The sequence below is a fragment of the Oryctolagus cuniculus genome, chromosome 5 (genome assembly GCF_964237555.1).
Source record: "Oryctolagus cuniculus chromosome 5, mOryCun1.1, whole genome shotgun sequence".
NCBI lineage: Eukaryota > Metazoa > Chordata > Mammalia > Lagomorpha > Leporidae > Oryctolagus > Oryctolagus cuniculus.
The window spans coordinates 57,609,775-57,633,463 of NC_091436.1; the positions used below are offsets into that span (position 1 = coordinate 57,609,775).

The 23,689-nt window shown below is 42.0% G+C and overlaps 1 long non-coding RNA gene and 1 pseudogene across 1 annotated transcript in view; both read left to right on the forward strand.

The window, feature by feature from the left end:
• LOC127492986 (uncharacterized) overlaps nucleotides 1–23,689 on the forward strand; it is a 98,542-nt gene that overhangs the window by 40,624 nt on the left and 34,229 nt on the right. The gene's annotated exons all lie outside the window — the stretch shown is intronic.
• Nucleotides 11,074–12,790, forward strand: LOC100351519 (L-lactate dehydrogenase A chain pseudogene; annotated as a pseudogene).

Here is a 23,689-nt window from a genome sequence, read left to right on the forward strand (position 1 = left end):
CACATTAGCAGGAAGTTGAGAAGTGCCATGGGAAGTGGAGAAGCCAGGAGTTGAACCAGGCACTCTGATGTGGGATGGGGACATCCCAAGTGAAGACTTAAGCATGGTGTCAAATACTTGACCAATGTCTATTTTTTTAAAATACAACTTTTATTATCACATACATCTATATACAATCATATAAACAAATATATCCCTTTAATATATATTTTAGTAAATATTTGCATATTTTCTGTGTATTTAAATATAGATTTTTAAAAAATAAAAATTGGTTCATATCACATGTAATCTTTCTAAATACTAACACAATTCAAAAATCAGTGTAAATTAAGAGTATATTTTATGTGTACAGCAAAGGTAGATTAATGAGGTATCCTAATTTTTCTGCTTCTTGTATACCTTACCTTATGGTCTCACTTTCTTTCCCCTTTGGTGTCTAGTTGAAATCTCACCATTTAAAATGCAATTTCTAAGAGAAGGAGGTCTAACTTATACTAGAACATATAAGCATTCCAGAAAATATACTTCATATCTTTGCTTCATCTTATTACTTGTTTTTTTCCAAACAGTTTATTTCAGATGGACTGACAGCTAAAGTTCCCCCATTGATTTTTTTTTTCTTTTTTTGACAGGCAGAGTGGACAGTGAGAGAGAGAGAGAGAGAGAAAGAGAGAAAGGTCTTCCTTTTCTCTTGGTTCACCCACCAATGGCCGCTGCCGCCGGTGCACTGCACTGATCCAAAGCCAGGAGCCAGGTGCTTCTCCTGGTCTCCCATGTGGATGCAGGGCTCAAGCACTTGGGCCATCCTCCACTGCACTCCTTGGCCACAGCAGAGAGCTGGCCTGGAAGAGGGGCAACCGGGACAGAATCCAGGGCCCCGACAGGGACTAGAACCCGGTGTGCTGGCGCCGCAGGTGGAGCATTAACCTATTGAGCCATGGGGCTGGCCCACCCATTGATTTTTAGAACAATTAAATCTTTGAAATTAAAGGTTGACCAATGAAGTGTAAGTGTGATGCCTGCTTAGGCAGATGTTTTCAAGGAGGTGAAATTGCTTTTCAATTCAGGGACTGTACAGTTCTGAGGTACTGGAGGACTAGTTCTTTCTTCCTTTAGCTCTTTCTGTTTCCTAACAGGTATCAAGAGAGAGCAAGGACACTGCTGGGTTTTCCAGATTCAGGTTTTGTTTACTCTCAGTTTTAAAGGTCAGAATAGTGACAACTAGCCAGACAGAAAGGACACAACCATTAACAGGAAAAGTGCTGATGATTTTCCCAAGAGGCACTCCTTTGCATCATAAAGGGGACAACCGAATAGGAAAGGTGCTGAACCAGAGTAAATCTGATGAAATCCCAAAGTGATAACTCTGCATTGAAGCATGTGCATTTCCCGGCCCAAGGCCGTCCAGGAGAGAGCCCCAAGTTTTTACTGCGAACCAGGAAGTCTCCCTCTGGCAGTAAACTATCTTTGCCTCCACAAATATTTACAAACAGACACCCTAGCCATGGAAATGAAAAAAACAAAGGCTAAAACAGATAGGGACATGAATTTTTAATTTGAGGTTTATGACATAGTATAGATAAGAAATTGCAATCACACAATTTTTTAAAAGCAGATTTTTGGCTCTTGGTGCTTTGAAATAGCATGACAATAAATGTTTTACAAAAGCTCAGGGTTTAAGGAGTGGATTTTTTTTTCTTCTTTTGACAGGCAGAGTGGATAGTGAGAGAGAGAGAGAGACAGAAAGGTCTTCCTTTGCCATTGGTTCACCCTCCAATGGCTGCTGTGGCCGGCGTGCTGTGGCCAGCGGTACTGCGCTGATTTGAAGGCAGGAGCCAGGTGCTTCTCCTGGTCTCCCATGGGGTGCAGGGCCCAAGCACTTGGGCCATCCTCCACTGCACTCCTGGGCCACAGCAGAGAGCTGGCCTGGAAGAGGGGCAACCGGGACAGAATCTGGCGCCCCGACTGGGACTAGAACCCGGTGTGCTGGCGCCGCAAGGTGGAGGATTAGCCTAGTGAGCCACGGCGCCGGCCTAAGGAGTGTATTTTGAACTGACTCTACAAATGAAATTTATCTAATATCCAATTTATTACCCAAGCTTTTCTGAACTTCAGGTCTGGACATAAAGGGTAGAAAAAGGTAACTAAGTAATGATACTGACATATCTTATTAAGGGTTATTTGGGTGAGTCAGCTATGTCTGAATGGATAAATAATATAGTGAAATGAAAATGTCAATTGATATCGCAGGAATGGACAGTTTCTACAAGGCTCCATAACAAAACAATACCTTCAAACCAAACATTACAACATATAGACTAGGGGTTGGTGCTGTGGTGTAGCAGGTAAAGCAGCCATCTGCAGTGCCAGCATCCCATATGGGTACTGGTTCAAGTCCGGGCTGCTTCACTTCCAATCCAGCTCTGTTATAGCCTGGAGAGGTAGTGGAGGATGGCCCAAGTCTTCAGGCCCCTGTACCCATGTGGGAGACCCAGAGGAAGCTCCTGGCTCCTGCCTTCAGATTGACGCAGCTCCAGCTATTGCGGCCAACTGAGGAGTGAACCAGCAGATGAAAGACCTCTCTCTCTCTCTCTCTCTCTCTCTCTCTGCCTCATCTCTCACTGTGTAACTCCAACTTGCAAATAAGTAAATCTTTTAAAAAAGAAAACGACATAAACTAACCAATGCCCATGTAAGAATTTCAAGTAACGTTGTAGCATGTTTTGTAGATCAATGGTTCATACCATGCTGAAGCTGGAGACATTTCACTATTCCAAAGTTATTCAGAGGGAGTTTTCAGCTGAAGTGAATCTGTCACCATTAGTGCTCTAGTAACGTCACTACAGCTATTGGTAGAAAGGTACATTTTTGTGACAGTAAGTTTCATTTGCCTAGAGTTTGTCTTCTAGATGTATAATGTTGAAGGAGAATCGCAATCTGAAAAGACGTTGAAGCTTCCGCTGGGCGGTTTCCTTTCTCCCTGTCCTTCATTCTGTCTTTGGCTTATGCAACACCCACAGGGAGAGTGATTTCTGAGGAGTTTATTTTGTAAGGATACTAATTTTCCAAATACATTTCATTATATCAGAAGCTCTTTGGAAATCAAGCCTTACATATCTTTCTCTTTTCCTCTCCCTGCCCTCTATCCCCTGTGTGGTGATACTTGTATGTTAAATTGTTTCACTGACCTTGAACGTTTTGTTCACATCCTTTGAAAAAAAACAGGGTAAAAAATGATGACTTTAAGTTACTGTATTACAAAAAAGAGAGTGCCTGTTAGTCAGTGTTCCAGATGATAATACTTTTCAGTCTTCTAAATTGGGAGGGTACAGATAAGTAGAATTTTAAAGTTATAAATAAAGACTTTTAAAAAAATATATTGGGGCCGGCGCCATGGCAGAAGGTTAATCCTCCGCCTGCGGTGCTGGCATCCCATATGGGTGCTAGTTCTGGTCCCGGTTGCTCCTCTTCCAGTCCAGCTCTCTGCTGTGGTCTGGGAAAGAAGTGAAGTGCTTGGGCCCCTGCACCTGTGTGGGAGACCAGCAGGAAGCACCTGGCTCCTGGCTTCAGATAGGCTCAGCTCTGGCTGTTGCGGCCACTTGGGGGGTGAACCAAGGGAAGGAAGACCTTTCTCTCTCTCTCTCTCTCTCTCTCTCACTGTCTGTAACTCTGCCTATCAAATAAATAAATAAAATCTTTTTAAAAATAATTTTAAAAAGAATAAAAAACATATATTTTATTTATTTGAAAGGCAGAATTACAGAGAGAGTGAGAAGGGGAGAGATAGAGACAAAGAAAAACTTTGAATGATAACATCAAAACCCTTTGATTTAATATAACTGTATTTAAGAACTCACTTATTTCTACTTCAAACTCAAACAAAATATTATCAACTTTTTCTTAATAAAAATACGGATAGAAGTTCAATGCAAAATATGAAAAAATAACTAATAAATAAATAAATAAATACTTCTTGGGACCTGTCTTGTGGCACAGTTGGTTTAGCTATCTCTTGCAATGCCAGAATCTCTTACTAGAGTGCTGATTCAAGTTTTAGCTACTTTGCTTCCTATCCAGCTTTCTGCTAATGTGTAGGGGAAGCAGCTGATGATGGCCCAAGCACCTGGGCCCCTGCCACCTACATGAAAGAGCAGGATGGGGTAGGTGCTGTGGCGCAGCAGGGTAACCCCTGGCCTGAAGTGCCGGCATTCCATATGGGCGCCGGTTTGAGACCCAGCTGCTCTACTTCCAATCCAGCTCTCCGCTATAGCCTAGGAAAGCAGTAGAAGATGGCCCAAGTCCTTGGATCCCTGCACCCATGTGGGAGACCCAGAGGAAGCTCCTGGCTCCTGGCTTTGGACTGGCGTAGCTCTGGCTGTTGTGGCCAACTGGGGAGTGAATCATCGAATGGAAGACCTCTCTCTCTCTCTCTGTATAACTCTGATTTTCAAATAAATAAATAAATCTTAAAAACAAACAAACAAAAAAACTATAACACCAAAAGCTTAAAAAAAAAAAGAAAAAAAAGAAAAAGCAGGTTGGAGTTCCGGGCTTCTAGTTTTGACCTGGCCCAGATCTGTTGTGGCCACTTTGGGAATGAACCATCAGATGGAAGGTCTCTCTCATTCTGTCTCTCCCTATCTCTCTCTGCCTTTCAAATAAATAAGTGAATCAATTTTAAAAAATTGTGTGCACTCCATCTAGCTTGTCATACAAGATATTACTCTGATCAATATTTTTTCAACCTATGTATTTTTTAAATTTATATAAATAGGAATCATAATTAAATTTTTTAAAGATTTATTTATTTATTTATTTGAAAGTCAGCGTTACACAAACACACACACACACACACAGAGGTCTTCCATCTGCTAGTTCAATCCCCAGTTGGCCGTAATGGCTGGAGCTGCACCAATTCGCAGCCAGAAGCCAGGAGCTTCTTTTAGGTCTCCCGCGGGCCATTTGGGGAGTGAACCAACAGAAGGAAGACATTTCTCTCTGTTTCTCCCTCTCACTGTCTGTAACTCTGCCTCTCAAATAAAATAAATAAAATCTTAAAATAAAGAATTTATGGCAGAAGTATTTTTCTCAAAAATCTTGAAGATACTGCTTCTAAAAATTGTCACGATTTGAATTCCAACGTCATTATTATATGATCTGTTTTTTTTTTTTTCTGGAAGTTTATAGGACCTTCTCTTTGTTCTCTGTGCTCTGAAATTTCGTAGTGATGTGTCCTTGTGCTTTGTAATTGAAATCTGGAAACTCAGGATTATTAGTTTCAGAAGTTTTCTTATATCATTTTTCAGTAATGTCCTTGACATTTTCTTTGAGCTTTCTAAGCAGAATTCCTGATATTCAGATACTGGTTCTCCTGGATTGACCCTCTCCTTATCTTTTCTTCATTATTTTCAGTCTCTTCATCATTTTGTCCTACCTTCTGGGAGATTTTTCTCAACTTTATCTTTATATGTAACTTTTTTTATAAAGTTGGGAAAGTAAAACAAAGCTTATTTTTGCTTTGTTTTACTTTCCCAACTTTATGTTCTCTGAATGTTTTCTCTTCCTCCTTTCTCCTTCCCTCCCACTCTTCCTTTCTTCCTTCATTCCTTTCTTCTATTTTTCTAAAACTCTTTTCATGTATTCTTCTGCTCCCAGTATTTCCTTTACGGGCTTGTTTATTTTGCTCTTCTTACAGGTTTAAACCAAATGCAGCTGGCTATGTGTTTGTATTATGAACGAGGTACTAAAAAGCTGACTGAATCTTTGGGAGTATGGGTTCCACCATTGTGGTTTTTGCTTTAGGAAGATGGTAGGTCCTCTACAACAAGTTTTTGGTTTTGTTTACTTGTTTGTATTTAAGAATACTTCTTTCAAGGCCGGTGCCGCGGCTCAATAGGCTAATCCTCCGCCTTGTGGCACCGGCATGCCGGGTTCTAGTCCCAGTCAGGGCGCCAGATTCTGTCCCGGTTGCTCCTCTTCCAGGCCAGCTCTCTGCTGTGGCCCAGGAGTGCAGTGGAGGATGGCCCAAGTGCTTGGGCCCTGCACCCTATGGGAGACCAGGAAAAGCATCTGGCTCCTGCCTTCGGATCAGCGCGGATCAGGCAATTGGAGGGTGAACCAACGGCAAAAGGAAGACCTTTCTCTCTGTCTCTCTCTCACTGTCCACTCTGCCTGCCAAAAAAAAAAAAAAAAAAAAAAAAAAAAAAATGCTTCTTTCAGGCCTGGTTTTGTGGCAAAGTCAGTTCAGCCATTGCCTGTGACACTGGCATCTCATATAGATGTCAGTTCAAGTCCTGGTTGCTCTACTTCTGATCCAGCTCCCTGCTAATGTGCCTGGGAAAAACAGAGGAAACTGATTCAAATTCTTGGGCCCCTGCACCCACATAGGACTCAGATGAAGTTCTTGGCTCCTGGATTCCTCCTGGCCCAGTCCTGGCTGTTGCAGCCATTTGGGGAGTGAGCCAGTGGATGGAAGCTCTCTCTGTCTTTCCCTCCCTGTCTCTCTCTGTAACTCTGCCTTTCAAATAAATAATTTTTAAAAAATGTTTCTTTTTAAAAGGATTTATTTATTTGAAAGGCAGAGTAAGAGAGAGAGAGAGAGAGAGAGAGAGAGAAAGAGAAAGCTCTTTCGTCTGCTATGGCTTGGCCAGGTTGAAACCAGGATCCTGGAACTCCATCTGGGGCTCCCACGTGGGTTTCAGGGGACCAGGTACTTAGGCCATCTTCCATTGCTTTCCCAGGAGTATTAGCAGAGAGCCACTGTATCACCACACTGGTCCATTACCAGCTGGACCACCACACTTCTTTCCATTACCAGCTTGCTAAAAGGGATTATAAAACAAGCAACAACAACAACAAAAAAACAGGAACAGATTTTATATTTCAACAAATGCTTCCTTGGCACCTATTGAACTCATCATATACTTTTAAACTTATAATTTATTGGTGTAGTTTCTGAATGGTAGGCATTTTCTAACAGGAATATTTTAGCATGGCTGATTGTCCTTCTCTAAGGAGATGCTGAAATTTTCTAATTTTTAGGAAAAGGGAAAATTTGGAGTGGGACAGCTGACAATGCTGTTCCTGCTGCCTGTGTATAGGTTAAAGTGAAGCTTTCTCTGCTTTGGGCTCTGTAGAGGTTAAGATTTTCCTTTGCAAAACAAAGATTTGGCCTAGAAAGCCTATGACATATTTTTTTTTAACTTTTATTTAATGAATATAAATTTCCAAAGTACGATTTATGGGTTACAATGGCTTCACCCCATACCGTCCCTCCCACCCACAGCCCTCCCCTTTCCCACTCCCTCTCCCCTTCCATTCACATCAAGATTCATTTTCGATTATCTTAATATACAGAAGATCAGCTTAGTATACATTAAGTAAGGATTTCAACAGTTTGCTCCCACACAGAAACATAAAGTGAGGAATAATAGATGATTTTTTTAAAATGATGATGAAATCAGATCAGACCTATTGTCATGTTTAATCCCAGTGAGAGTCAAGTTGGGAGTTGATAATTTTTTTTTTTTTTTACAGAGGATCAGTTTAGTATGCATTAAGTAAAGATTTCAACAGTTTGCACCCCCATAGAAACACAAAGTGAAATATATTGTTTGAGTACTCGTTATAGCATTAAATCTCAATGCACAGCACATTAAGGACAGAGATCCTACATGAGGAGTAAGTGCACAGTGACTCCTGTTGTTGACTTTACCAATTGACACTCCTGTCTATGGCATCAGTAATCTCCCTATGCTCCAGTCATGAGTTCCCAAGGCTATGGAAGCCCTCTGAGTTCTCCGATTCTTATCTTGTTTAGACAAGGTCATAGTCAAAGTGGAGGTTCTCTCCTCCCTTCAGAGAAAGGTACCTCCTTCTTTGAAGACCTGTTCTTTCCACTGAGATCTCACTCACAGAGATCTTTTGCCAGAGTGTCTTGGCTTTCCATGCCTGAAATACTCTCATGGGCTTTTCAGCCAGATCCGAATGCCCTTAGGGCTGATTCTGAGGCCAGAGTGCTATTTAGGACATCTGCCATTCTATGAGTCTGCTGGGTATCTCACTTCCCATGTTGGATCACTCTCCCCTTTATTTATTCTATCGGTTAGTGTTAGCAGGTACTAGACTTGTTTATGTGCTCCCTTTGACTCTTAGTCCTTTCATTATGATCAATTGTGAACTGAAATTGATCACTTGGAATAGTGAGATGGCATTGGTACATGCACAGTTATTCTTAAGTGTTGAAATTTAACTGAAATGTGATCCCTGTTAAACATAAGAGTAGGAATAAGAGAAGGAAGAGATATATAATTTGGGACATGCTCAAGCTGACTTGCCCCAAATGGTAGAATTAGAAACATACCAGGGGACTCCAATTTAGCCTATGACATATTTTAAGGATTTAATCAAGTTTTAACATTACCCTTACATTTTTGTGTTTTATATAATGTTTGCTTTGTAAAAATTCCAATTGAAATTCAATCTCCATATTCATGACATCAAACACATTGCATCTGACACCCGTTAAGGGGAAGAAATAGAATTTATAAAATGTTTTTCCAATGAACACCTCATCTGTGGTTCAGCTACTTTCCTTACCACAGCATAGTTTTCCCCCTACTCTTCATCATCCTCTCATGGCAATCAAAGAACCAGAAGCATTGTTCTCTCCTGCAGCATCTGGCTCTTGTCTGTACCTCCCCAGGGAAGAGGGAAGAGCTAGAGACCTGCTTCAGTAATTAGTATTAGCTGTGGAAAGTGTCTGAGTTGCCTGGAATGCCGAAGGACGTTTAGCTAAGATTCCTCCTTAACCATTAAGCTACAGAGAAGATGTAGAAATGATTGGTAGAGTGAAAAAATGGGCGGCAGCCTAGAGAAAGGGAGACACCCAGGCCTGGGAATCAAGCCTAGAGGCTTTCTGCTCACCTCTCTGTTTTGCTCCTCCCTGGGTCTTGTTTCCTCATACGGAAAATGAGGAGGCTTGACTTCACCACATTGTCTGTCCGGGTTTTCTCTTTTTTTTTTTTTCTTTTTTTGGCTCTCACTTCTTTTGTGCTTTAAACCGTATCTTTTTCATTGTTCTGAATTTTTATTTAGAGGCAGAAAGCCAGAAAGAGCTTCTATCTGCTGGTTCACCGCCCAAATGCTCACAATGGTCAGGGCGGGGCTGAGGTCAAAGCCAAGAGCTGGCTATTGAATCCAAATCGCCCATGCGGGTGGCAGGGGCTCCGTTACTGGAGCCTGCTTCCTGCTAGGATCGCCTTAGTAAGGAGCTGGAGTCAGGAGCCAGAGGTGGGCATTAAATGCACATGCTCCAAGTTGGGACACAGGGGTCTAACCTGCCAGGCCACACATCTGCCCTGAGCAGTATCCTCTCTAGACACTCTTCAATAAAAGGACTTGTGGAGTTATTATGTTTAGTGTGAACTTCATTGTCTAAGCTGAAAGAGGTCTTAACAATAATTCAAACAGAATCTTTCTTCATTTTATTGTAAATATTGTTTTGTTTTTAAATTTATGGAATAGAAGTGTTCTGGGAGAATCCTAAAAGATAGCCATGGTAGGCAGAATAAGAGCCCCACAAAGATGTCTGTGTCCTAATCCTTGAAACCTTCTGTTGAGTTATCTTTCATGGCTAAAGGGCTTTTCAGATATGGTAAATTAAGGACATTGAGGGGGCCAGCATTGTGACCTAGTGGGTAAAGCCACTGCATGAAATGCCCAGATCCCATATGACACTAGTTCATCTTCCAGTTGCTCCTTTTCCAACCTGACTCCCTGCTAATGGCCTGCGAAAAGCAGCAGAAGATGGCTCAAGTACTTGGGCCCCTGCTACTCATGTGGAAGACCCAGATGAAGCTCCTGGCTCCTGGCTTTGGTCTGGTCCAGTCTGCTGTTGCGGCCATCTAGGGAGTGAACCAGTGGATGGACGACCTCTCTCTTTCTCTTTCTCTATCTCTCTCCCTCTTTCTCCATAACTCTGACTTTCAAATAAATAAATAAATAAATAAATCTTTAAAACCAAAACCAAAACAAAACAAAACAGGATGTTGAGATAGAAAGGTTAACTTTGATTGTGAAGGTGAGCCTAATCTAATCACAAGGGTCCTTAAAAATAGAAGAGGGAGGTGGAAAAGGTCAAATTGTTGTTCCTGGCTTTGTAGATGGAGAAAGAGTATCTTCATTCAAAGGATACAGACAGCCCACAGAAGCTGGGAGAGGAAAGGAAAGGGATTCTCTCCCAGGATTCCAAAAGTGCAGACCTGCTGACATTTGATCTCAGTCCTGAGTCACATTTTAGATTTCTGACCTCCAGAACCAGAAGATAATAAATCTGTATTGTTTTAAGCCACAAATCTGATAATTTGTTAGAACAAAAGTAAGAGATTAAACCAGTCATTCATCTCCGGCCTTTATTATATAAAACAAATATATATATATATATATTAGTTATTTCATTTCTATGCATGTTGCTCACATAGTAGTGAACACCTCTGTCTTAACAACCAAATATTATTCCATTTTATTTGTTTGTATTATAGCTAAAGGCATAATTAGAAAATTGATTAGTTATGCTTCCATATACTGTAATAGTCTTAGATCTAATTATTTCATGGGACTGTTTCATTCTTAGAATTCACAGAATATTGGATCTGGAAAGAATCACAGTATACACTCCAACAAAGTCTAACATTGTCTCTGTGTAAGAGAAGTTGTGACCTGTTGAGATTAAACCCATGATCTTCCCCATAATTATCATGCTAGTAGTCTATGATACTGGGATTAAAATAAACGACTTCGATCTCCCAGACTAGCATTTATCTCACCACACCATACCGTTTGCAACTGAAAGTGTTGCAACATAGAAATATCAAACGAACCTCGACTCCGGGTGTAAAATGTGAAGGAATGTGAAATTCAAGTACACTGTGTATAATTCGACTCATTCTCACTTGAGAAGCAGTGTAACACAGTGGTGATCTAGACCCCAAATGTAATGTGGAGACTAAAATCCTGCAGAACTGTGGGGAGATTTTAAAACATTAACTGTGAAGAGATCTAAGCTGTGGGGAGATTTAAATACATTAACAGGAGTGCTGGAGTCGCTGCCGCCGAGCCCGGGTACCATTACCGAGCGCCCCGAGCGCCTGTCCGACGTGCACTCCCAATTCCTTTTGGTTCCAGGTCCAAAATGGCAGCTCTCAAGGATCAGCTGATTCACAACCTTCTGAAGGAAGAACATGTCCCCCAAAATAAGATCACGGTTGTGGGGGTTGGTGCTGTGGGCATGGCCTGTGCCATCAGTATCTTAATGAAGGACTTGGCGGATGAACTTGCTCTTGTTGACGTCATGGAAGATAAACTGAAGGGAGAGATGATGGATCTCCAGCATGGCAGCCTTTTCCTTAGAACCCCCAAAATTGTCTCTGGCAAGGACTACGGTGTGACGGCCAACTCCAAGCTGGTGATCATCATGGCTGGGGCACGGCAGCAAGAGGGAGAAAGCGTCTGAACTTGGTCCAGCGTAAGGTGAACATCTTCAAATTCATCATTCTCAATGTTGTCAAGTACAGCCCCCACTGCAAGTTGCTTGTTGTTTCCAATCCAGTGGATATCCTGACCTATGTGGCCTGGAAGATAAGTGGCTTTCCCAAAAACCGTGTGATTGGAAGTGGTTGCAATCTGGATTCAGCCCGCTTCCATTACCTGATGGGGGAAAGGCTGGGAGTTCACCCGCTGAGCTGTCACGGCTGGATCCTTGGCGAGCATGGAGATTCAAGTGTGCCTGTGTGGAGCGGCATGAAAGTTGCTGGTGTCTCCCTGAAGACTCTGCACCCGGAGTTAGGCACCCATGCAGACAAGGAACAGTGGAAACAGGTTCACAAACAAGTGGTAGACAGTGCCTATGAGGTGATCAAGCTGAAGGGCTACACATCCTGGGCCATTGGACTGTCTGTGGCAGATCTGGCAGAAAGCATAATGAAGAATCTCAGGAGGGTGCATCCGATTTCCACCATGATTAAGGGGCTCTATGGAATAAAGGAGGATGTCTTCCTTAGTGTTCCTTGCGTCTTGGGACAAAATGGGATCTCAGACGTTGTGAGGTGACTCTGACCTCTGAAGAAGAGGCCCACTTGAAGAAGAGCGCGGACACGCTGTGGGGAATCCAAAAAGAGCTGCAGTTTTAAAGTCTTTGGATAATATCCTACCACTTCACTGTCTAGGCTACAACAGGGTTTTAGTTGGAGGTTGTGCATGTAGTCCTTTTTAATCTGATCCATGATTGAAGCAGTGAGATCATAATGGCCTAGGGAGGGAAAAAGCCATGTTTCCTAAAGTTAGAAATAGAATGGTTTACAAAATCTGACAGCTACATCCAGGTACTGGGTGACACTGACTTTATGTCCTCCTGAGCTGGTCAGCCTAAGATAGAGTTCCCCACCTCTGAGGTGCCACTGCCTGTGTTGCATGAGCTCCAGTTGCCCTTCCGACTAGACGTGCGTTTACTGTGTGCTACGTAACTTCTGCTCCCTTCACCAAACGTGCTTAGTCCAACTTTTCTTCCCAGTCAGTCACAACCTGGGATCCAATATTGTATAAACTCAATATTGCATGTCTTGTGCATAACTGTTCTAAAGGATCTTATTTTGTGTATTGTATGTATGAGTAGTGTACACTGCACATAATGTAAAAAGAAAGATCTACATATAGCAATGCAACCAGCTATCCATGCGTCATACCAACTAAATCACCAAATAAACCTTGAACAGTGAAAAAATAAATAAATAAATACATTAACAACTGTGAAGTTCATAGAAAAAGTTCAGGGTCATATTTAGTACTAATTATAAGTAAATATCAACATTATTAGTGGTAGACAAACTATTCCAGTTAAACAAAAGAAAGCTGTTCTGTTACTATCAATGTTATTAATGCTGGTTTCTACTGTGGTTATTATCCACCCTTGACAGTGAAGAACGAACACTCAATACAGGGCCTAAATGTTCTAGTAAATTCCTGTAGACTGAAAATCTTGTGCTCTCCCAGGCCAGCAGACTTTCTGTGAATACCACATGATAGTCATGAGTACTCTTGATCATTAAAGTTCCATTAATACCACGGAACTGTGCAATGACTGGGCCTATACCATTGTTCTCGCAAGCTGCATTGTTTGAAGAACAAAGCGGCTGATGTACTGTTTTGTTTCCCTTGTACTGCTGAGCATGGGTATCTGATAGACTTGCTTAGGCTGGCAAACTTTTGAGCAGAAGTGCTAGATTTGTATTCATCTCCGAGAGCGGAGGCGGTTCAAAGCTACAGTGAGCTAGGAAAGAAATAGGAAGTGAAAAAGTAGAACAGAAAGACATAGGTGGATAGAGGAAGAAGAAAGAGGAAGGGGGAGAGAGGGAGCCATGAAAGGACATAAAAGATAAATAAAAACACTTAAATGAGAAAAGAGTGAAAAAGGCAATTTATTCAAAGAGAAGACAATGCAGGTAGACGTATTTTATATGAGGGCTCTCTGATGCTCAAACCAGTACTTCTCAAACTTCAGTGTGCATGGGAATCGCTGTGGACCTTGTTAAAATGCAGGCTCTGGTTCAGAGGGTCAGGTGTGGGGTCCAAAATTCCAAATTTGTAACAAACTTCCGGGAAATATCTACAATCTAAGTCCGTGAATCATGTCCTCAGTAGTAAGGCCCTGTGCAATGTGGATAGACAATTCTCAAGCTTCAGCAAGCATCAGAGGCACCCCAGCGTATCTCAGTCTGGGGCGGTGGGACCTAAGCATTTGCATTTCTAAGTTCCCAGACAATGCTGGGAAAGTGGTGGGAACCTATGTTGACAACTGCTGCTGGGTGGACCAGCTCCTTTGTTTTACTGATGCTAATTGATCCATCAGCAAGTTGCACCACTCTAACTACCCCCACATCGTGGCCAGTGGCTGCTTTATTGACTAACCCAATGGACTTCTCTCACATCACTTGGCTTCTCAGTGGCTTCTGTCTGCTCTTACTCCCTCCTGGATACCCTCATGTCGCTTGGTTGCTGCTAAACTTGTAAGATTTACTCTGCTTCTTATTTCTCTAACTCAGCCTGTTCAAAGACACGTCAAAAAAAAAAAAAATCAGGGAAAAAGGAATTAAAGATAACTTCATTTTGGTGCAAAACTTTCTGAAATCCATGGATAATTTTTTCATAACACACATTTCCATGAATCTTTTGAACATTCCATGTGTGTACAGATTTCAAAACTTTTTGCACAAAAGTAAACTCATCTTTTAATTCTGTTTTCCACAAACCTTTGAAATCTTGTATTTTCCAGACTCCTTTGTAAGTTTCTGTTTTGCTATTCCTCTGCACCAGCCTCAAAAGTGTAACTTAGTTTAATGCATAATCTCTCTCTCTTTTTTAAAGAGCTTATTTATTTCTTTAAGAGACAGAGTCAGAGAGAGAGGGAGAGAGAGAAAGAGAGAAAGGTCTTCCATCTGCTGGTTCACTCCCCAAATGGCTGCAACAGCCAGAACTGAGCCGATCCGAAGCCAAGAATTTCTTCCAGGCCTCCCACACGGGTGCAGGGGCCCAAGCACTTGGGCCATCTTCTGCTTTCCCAGGCCATTAGCAGGGAGCTGGATTGGAAGAACAGTCAGGACGTGAACTGGAGCCTATATGAGATGCTGATAAAGCCCTTAGTTACCCTTATGAAGGTAGTTCAAAAAATTCTTGGTGTACTTTCTTCTAATGAATCTCCCTGTCTCCATCTTGTGTCTTCAATACATCCTTCCAATTCTTTCCAGAATGATCTTGCTGAAACACAGTGCAATCACCTTGTTACCCTGCTTGAAACCCCCAAGTGACTGCACATTTACCACCCTCTAGCTTGGCTAACAAAGTTCTCTATAAATTGGCCTTCCTACCCTTTAGCATTTTCTCTCACTGAGTCTACTCTGGAATCTTACCAGACTTAGTTAAAAATGTCGATTCCCAAAGGGGCTACATGGCTTCAGACCTCTGTATCTCTGTTCATGCTGCTTTCTCTTCCAGGAATTTTCTCTGTCCCATTTTCAACCCACTTGGCTAGCAAACACCTTTTCACCTTCCTTGTGCCTTGCCTCTTTGAATCCATTTGTGACCATCCCAGGAAGCAGCAACCACATTCTTCTCATGCCCACACATAATCATCATACTGTCATACTTTATTGTACTTCTAATTTTACATGTCTGATTCTCTCTACCAGTTTATAAACTTCCTGACAGATTTTTTTTCCTCTGTGTGCCTTCTGCATTGTTCAGTGCCTGACACATTCATTGCCTGTTTCTTTTCTCAGCAAATGAATGAGTAACAAAAAATGTGGAAGCAGAAACTGATAAAGCCCTTAAATAACCTTTATGAAGGTGGTTCAAAAAGTTCTAGGAAATTGAATTAAAATATGTCTATTTTGTCCCCAAAGGGACAAATACCATATGTTCTCCCTGATCGGTGACGACTGACTGAACACCAAGAGGGAAACCTGTTGGAGTGAGGTGGACACTATGGGAAACGGTGGCTTGATCAGCATAGCCCTGACTGTTAATGAACAACTTAATACATTATCCCTCTTAGTAGTTTTTTTATCTGTTCTACTTAATATGACTGGTTTAGATCTGTAATTGATGCACAGTTATTCTTAAGTGTTGAAAATTAACTGAAATGTGATCCCTGTTGAACATGGTGGTGGGAATGGGAGAGGGAAGAGATGTATAATTTGGGACATGCTCAGGCTGACTTGCCCCAAGTGGTGGAGTTGGAAGCATACCAGGGGATTCCAATTCAATCCCATCGAGGTGGCATGTACCAATGCCATCTCACTGTTCCAGGTGATCAGTTTCAGTTCACAGTTGGTCATGGTGGAGGGACTGGGAGTCAAAGGGAGCACATAGACAAGTCTAGTACCTGCTAACGCTAACCGATGGAGTAAATAAAGGGGAGAGTGATCCAACATGGGAAGTGAGATACTCAGCAGACTCATAGAATGGCAGATGTCCTAAATAGCACTCTGGCCTCAGAATCAGCCCTAAAGGCATTCGGAGCTGGCTGAAAAGCTCATGAGAGTATTTCAGGCATGGAAAGCCAAGACACTCTGGCAAAAGATCTCTGCGAGTGAGATCCCAGTGGAAAGAACAGGTCATCAAAGAAGGAGGTACCTTTCTCTGAAGGGAGGAGAGAACCTCCACTTTGACTATGACCTTGTCTAAACAAGATAAGAGTCGGAGAACTCAGAGGGCTTCCATAGCCTTGGAAACTCATGACTGGAGCATAGGGAGATTACTGATGCCATAGACAGGAGTGTCAATTGGTAAAGTCAACAACAGGAGTCACTGTGCACTTACTCCTCATGTAGGATCTCTATCCTTAATGTGCTGTACATTGAGATTTAATGCTATAACAAGTACTCAAACAATATATTTCACTTTGTGTTTCTATGGGGGTGCAAACTGTTGAAATCCTTACTTAATGCATACTAAACTGATCCTCTGTAAAAAAAAAAAAAAGAAAGAAAAAGAAATTATCAATTCCCAACTTGACTCTCACTGGGATTAAACATGACAATAGGTCTGCTCTGATTTCATCATCATTTAAAAAAAAATCATCTATTATTTTTCACTTTATGTTTCTGTGTGGGAGCAAACTGTTGAAATCCATACTTGATGTATACTAAGCTGATCTTCTGTATATTAAGATAATCAAAAATGAATCTTGATGTGAATGGAAGGGGAGAGGGAGTGGGAAAGGGGAGGGTTGTGGGTGGGAGGGACGGTATGGGGGGGAAGCCATTGTAATCCATAAGTCGTACTTTGGAAATTTATATGCATTAAATAAAAGTTTAAAAAAAATATGTCTATTTTGGTACAAAAAATTGGATTCCATGTATAATTTTTTCAAAATTTATGTTTTCATGAAATTTTTAAGGACTCTTTTAGTTCCATTCTCCGTGAACCTTTTGAAATACTCTTGTATTCCTGAGGCTGCTGTAACAAGTGGAACTGGTGACTTCAAACACCAGAAAATGGAGTCCAGAAGTCAGAAATCAAGCTGTTGGCAGTATCTCACACTCTCTGGAGACCCTAAGAGATCACCTTTTCCTTTACGCTTCGGGATTCTGCTGGCTTCGGTTGTTCATGGAATTCTGTCCCTTCATTCTAACCTCTTCCTCCATCTTCCTATGGTCTTCTGTTGTATCCTTATAAGGAAAACTCGACATTGATTTAGGGCCTTTCTGAGTAATCTTGATAACTATTACTACAGTTCTTTAACTTAATTGCATCTGCAAAAATCTCTTTTCTCAATTAATCACATCCCCAGCCTTGGTGGTCAGGATAGGGACATGTCTTGCTGGGGCCCATCATTCAGCTCAGTAGAGTGACTATCAAAAAAACAAAGGTGGCATCCATCAGGTAAAAATAAGCAGAAACTCTCCTGTCTCTTCTAGATGCCCTGTAATAACACTGAGCAGAAGGTGATAGACATGCACTAGTAAGTGATTTCTCTTTAATTCAGTTGTCTCCCTATCACACACACACAAAATCAATATTAATTGCATGGGGTAGAGGACAAGTATTAAGCATAAGGAATATTCTCTCTCATTTTTTTTTTTTTGCTGGAATTATGCCAAATCTTCCTCCTCAAGCTTAAAACACAGGAGGATCTCATCTACTGGTCCTTGAAAAGGAATGATTTGTGAATTGATTTTGGTTGCTTTACAGCTTTCCATGGGTCCTAGAGGAGAGGAAACTATTTGTTCAACTTCTTGATATAGTGTCTTGCCTTCTCCATCAAGTAGGTGCTTAGCAAATACTTTTGGTGAAAGTATTCATTTGTATTGGATGACAGCAAGCCGAGAAGTGGGGTTGGGATAAGCAGCTATGGAAACTGTGGAGAAGGGAGACTGGGCAAAGGGATGGGAAAGCTGTTCCAGCTTATCCGGCCACTTATTCCGGTATTTGCACTTGATCTTCCAGCTCCTAAGTCAGCGTTGCCAGAGGGTCCAGCTTTCATTTCCATTAGTGACTGACGTAGAATCATTAAGACCCGACCCAGGTCTCTGAATTTACCATTGAAAAGTAAAGCCTCTCTCATCCAGTCTGCAACTACGGGTGAGCTCAGGAGAATTTGGGGAAAATATAAAACTACAAGATGAATCGATAGAGTAACAGTTTCCTCTCTTTCCAGGAGGCAAAAGAACAATTCAGGATACTGTCATTTGTCAAAACCCCAAACAAAACAGGTCTGTTGTTAATACAGACAAATGACCACAGCTGCAGAAGTTTCCACATGAAATCTCTCAGTCCCAAGCAGTCATTTTGCAGTTTTGTGATGGCTTTTCCAGGACTCCTATTTTCCTCTCAGAATTTATTAGCTATTTTCTCCATGTCACCAGGTCCTTTCTGTTAGATACGCTTTTAAGACAACACTGCTTCCCATGCAGTAGCTTGTTAATATTCTACTCATGTTCAATTGACACATGGATGTCATTTCAGTTGGCACAGTAGTTTTAGCAGTGAAAGTAAAGTTTTCTGATTACATAGCCCATCTGAAGAACAATAGCTGCTCTCTCTGTCCTATTCCCCACATTCCTCCATACCTTTCCCTACTCCAGTGCCTTCCCAAGCAGTGAAGCTTGAAACCCAGGTTGTCACACAGCTAAAACATTGGCCAGGTGTGTTGAGAGTTTTCCAGCGTTTGCCTAATGTTGGTTCAGTTGAATTGTCTAAGCTGTCTTGTATTTCTGTCAAAGCGAGAAAGTCAGGCCCAGAGAACTGGTATGTGATCTTTCAGACTGAAACTTATACCCCAAGCGAAAGTCAGAATCCAAAACCTATTCAAAACAGAGAAGAAAGTTTTATGTGACACTTCTGTGATCGAAACTGATGAGTTATACATTTTTACTGTTGATTCTTAGCTTGCCTTCCTCTTTCTTCAGTATATATTTATCTCTTTGGGCATAATACTATGTTACAGCAAAACTGCTTTCATTTTGACTCCATTTGTAATATACACATAGACGTTGATATCTACTCTTGCTCTTACAAAAAACAAGTTTATAAAGAATGGAGTACAAGATTATGATATCAATGTTTAACCCCTACAAGGAAAAAAGTCCTTTATGAGCACACAAATAGTACTATATAAATAATCACAAAATTGAAATGACAAGTTATTCACATCAATTTGGAGAATTTTATGGAATTTCAGAGAAGGTCATTGAAATAAAAAGTAATAAAAGCAGGGGCCAGCACTATGGTTTAAGCTGCTGCCTGCAATGCTGACATTCCATGTGGGCACAAGTTCAACCCTTGGCTGATCCACTTCCAATCCAGCTCCCTGATAATGTGTCTAGGAAAGCAGCAGAAGATGGCCCAAGTCCTTGGGCCCCTGCACCCATGTAGGAGACCCAGAAGAAGCTCCTGGCTCCCGGTTTCCGATTGGCCCAGCTCTGGCTGTTACAGCCATTTGGGGAGTGAACTTGTGGATGGAAGATCCTCTCTCTTTAGCTCTCCTCTCTCTTTGTAACTCTGATTTTCAAAAAAAAATAAATCTTTAAAAAATAATAACTGAAGTGTAAATATATAACTTGGCAACACTTTTTACAGAAAATGTCTACTTATTTAAATATACTTTTACATATATTAATAAGATATTTGTGCACAGGGCCATATACATACTTTTTTAAAGATTTATTTATTTATTTGAAGGCAGAGTTAGAGAGAGGCAGAGGCTATGAGAGAGAGAGAGAGAAAGAGAAAGAGAAAGAGAAAGAGAAAGAGAAAGAGAAAGAGAAAGAGAGAGAGGTCTTCCATCTGCTGGTTCACTCTCCAGATGGCCTCAATGACTGGAGCTGGACCAATTAGAAACCAGGAGCCAAAAGCTTCTTCTGGATCTCCCATGTGGGTGCAGGAGCCCAAGCACTTGGACCATCCTCTACTGCCTTCTCAGGCCATAGCAGAGAGCTGGATGGGAATTGGAGCAGCCAGGACTTGAACCAGTGCCCATACGGGATGCTGGCACTGCAGGCAGCGGCTTTACCTACTATACCACAGTGCCAGCCCCATACACATACTTTTTAAAAAGACATTATTTATGCATTTAATTATTTATTTGAAGAGAGAAATCTTTTTTTTTTATTCGACAGCTAGACAGTGAGAGAGAGAGAGACAGAGAGAAAGGTCTTCCTTCTGTTGGTTCACTCCCCAAATGGCCACTACGGCCGGAGCTACGCTGATCCGAAGCCAGGAGCCAAGTGGTTCCTCCTGGTCTCCCATGCGGGTGCAGGCACCCAAGCACTTGGGCCATCCTCCACTGCCTTCCCAGGCCACAGCAGAGAGCTGGACTGGAAAAGGGGCAACCAGGACTTGAACCAGTGCCCATATGGGATGCTGGTTACGCAGGTGGAGGATTAACCTAGTGAGCCATGGTGCCGGCCCCGAAGAGAGAAATCTTTCATTCACTCGTTCATTTTCCAAATAACTGCAACAGCCAGTGCTGGGTCATAACAAAGCTAGGAACAAGGAACTCAATCCTGGTCTCCCACAAGGGTGGCTGAGGCCCCCGCATTTGGGCCATCCATTGCTGCCTTCCTGGGTGCAATAGCAGGAACACTGGATCAGAAGCAGAATAATGAGGACTCAAGCCTGGGAAAACAGAAGAATGGTCCAAGTACCTGGCCATTGTGGCCATCTGGTGAGTGAACCTGTAGATGGAAGAGCAATCTCTCTCTCTGTCTCTCCCTTCCTCCATGTAACTCTGACTTTCAAACAAATAAATAAAATTTTTTAAAAAAGGAAGAACTAGGTCCTCTAACCCTGGTCAGACTTTCAGGAGACTACAGCCTCAGCTACCATTTTATTGCAATCTCTTGAGAGGGGGCTGGCGTTGTGATGTAGTGGGTCAAGGTTCAGCCTGCAGCGCTGAATCCCATATATGTGCAGGTTTGAGTCCTACTGCTCCATTGCCAATCCAATTCCTTGATAATGGCCTGTGAAAACAGCACAAGATGGCCCAAGCACTTGAGCTCCTGCACCCACATAGGAGACCTGGAAGAAGCTCCTGGCTTAGTCTTGGCCCAGCCCTGGCTGTTGTGGCCATTTGGGGAGTGAACCAGCAGATGGAAGATCTCTCTCTATGTGTCTCTCCCTCTCTCTCTATAACTCTTCTTTTCAAATAAATAAATATCTATTGAAAAAAAAGAAACTCATGAGAGAACCAAGTAAGAACTGTCAGGCTAAACTATTCCCAAATCCCTGACCTATAAAAACTATAAGAAATAATAAATAATTATTATTTGTAACCACTATGTTCAGAGATGATTCATTATTGGCAAAAGCTAAGTCACTAGAATATGCTTCCAATCTTTGTCTTTTTATTAAATGTGTTTCTTCATTCAGTAAATGGATGTTCATTGGACACTTGCTGTCTTAGTCAGGGTTGCCAGAAGCAAAAGGAAATGTAGGTATATAGATGTGGGGTGTGTGTGTATTTAGGAATGTGAAATCATTATAGGGAACTGACCAATGTCAGTTGAGTCTGGGGGCTCACTAAGCAAGGCTGAAGTCCACAGGGAAGCCATTTAGGAAAGAAAGGCAGTGAGCAAATTAGAGTCCCATAGGTATGAGCTGAGGATTGGAGTCCATAGGCAGCAGTGGCTAGGAAGGGAGATGCAGAAGGTAGGGAACAACTGCACATCCAGCTGTGGTGCTGTGGTTCTGAGTATCTTAGCTAAGGGATGTGCTGAGTCTTCTTTTAAAGGTCTTGTCACTGCTTAAGTCAGGCCTACAAACCTAATCTCTCCTCAGATTAATTTAAAGTCAATTCATTTGGGGCTTTAATTACACTTGTAAATTACTTCCTAGCAGCTTCTAGATTAATGTTTGATTGAATAACTGGGAGATAGTGTGTGTCTACTGCAAAATAGATGCTTCCCCCTTTTCATTTCCCAAGTCCTATAAGAGCAAATCCCTTTGGCGTTCTCTGTGGTGAAACATGGTAGAAAGGAAACCCAGGGGACTATAGCTTTATCACAAAGCCTTCACAACAGCCATGATTTAGATCCTTGGACTGCATAATAAATAAGACAGACGTGATCACTCGCGCAATGAAGCTTATATCTTAGCAGAAAAGACAAAATATTAACACCTGAAAAAAATCCCCTCCAAACAAACAATCCAACAAGTAATAAAAACAGTATAAGAACCTGGTAAGTGCTGAGAAGAAAATAAAACTACCTGGTGGGATTTAGGATGACTGGGTGAGAAGTTGCTAGGGGATCAGGAGAGGCTTCCTGGGAGAGGTGACATTAGAGTAGCAACCTGAATGGTGAGATGTTCCTGTATGGTCACTGTAGAACAGAGAAAGAGCCCAGTCAGAGGACAAGAAGTATAAGGGGGCCTGCGCCGCTGCTCACTAGGCTAATCCTCTGCCTTGTGGTGCCGGCACACCGGGTTCTAGTCCTGGTCGGGGCGCCGGATTCTGTCCCGGTTGCCCCTCTTCCAGGCCAGCTCTCTGCTGTGCCCGGGAGTGCAGTGGAGGATGGCCCAAGTGCGTGGGCCCTGCACTCCACGGGGGACCAGGATAAGTACCTGGCTCCGGGCTTCGGATCAGCGCAGTGTGGCGGCCGCAGCGCGCCGGCCGCGGCAGCCATTGGAGGGTGAACCAATGACAAAAAGAAAGACCTTTCTCTCTGTCTCTCTCTCTCTCACTGTCCACTCTGCCTGTCAAAAAAAAAAAAAAAAAAAAAAAAAAAAAAAAAGTATAAGGGATCTGAAGCGGCAACAGGCTAGGGTTTTCCAAGGGTGGATGGAGCCATCACGAGAGGGTATACTCAGAAAATTAACAAGGGCTGTGTTAGGGCTTTGATTCTGAGCGACATGGGAAACCATTGAGGGTTTAGGGCAGAGGGTGACATGATCCGATGTACACTAAAAGGGAACAAGGGCTGAGGCAGGGAGGCCAGTATGGAGGCCATTGGTGGATCTGTGTAAGAGACGGTGGTGGCTTAGACCCAACATGGAAGTGATGGCCGTGGTGAGTGAGACTGGATGTTGTTTATGTGTTGAAGATGCAGCCAGCTTGGTGGTTTAGATTTGGAGTAGAAGAGAAAAAATAGGATCGGGGGACTCCACTTAGAATTTCTAAAACTCAGAATTTTTGAATGTCTGTTCTATAATCAGAGAGGCTTGCAACAGCCTGGAACTTGTAAAGTCAGAACCGTTCTTTCCTGAAACTCTGTCTTCTAAAGTTGATTTCTCCATACTATCACCTGTCCATTACTGGTTAACAGAATTCTTTTGTACTAATTTTGCGTTTCAGATTCACTTAACATGAATCATGCACACTCTGTCATACATCAATTTTGAGTCTTTCCTCCACAACCTTTGTAATTTTTTTAGAGAAATTTTTGAAATGTCCATGCCTTTCTCTGTATTGAGTAATATCTAAGGTATTAATGCAAAGCTATCATAATTGACTTATGAAACCATCCTGACAAATTAAACATCATTCAAAAAGGGCATTTTTATTATTTTCTGAAGATTAGTAAATCTGCCTTGCATTCAGACTGGATGTTTTTTCCTGTTTTCAAAAATACTTTTGTATCTTTAATTTCATATGATCTCTGCAGCATCCCTGACAGTGAGCAGGACAAGATATCCCCTG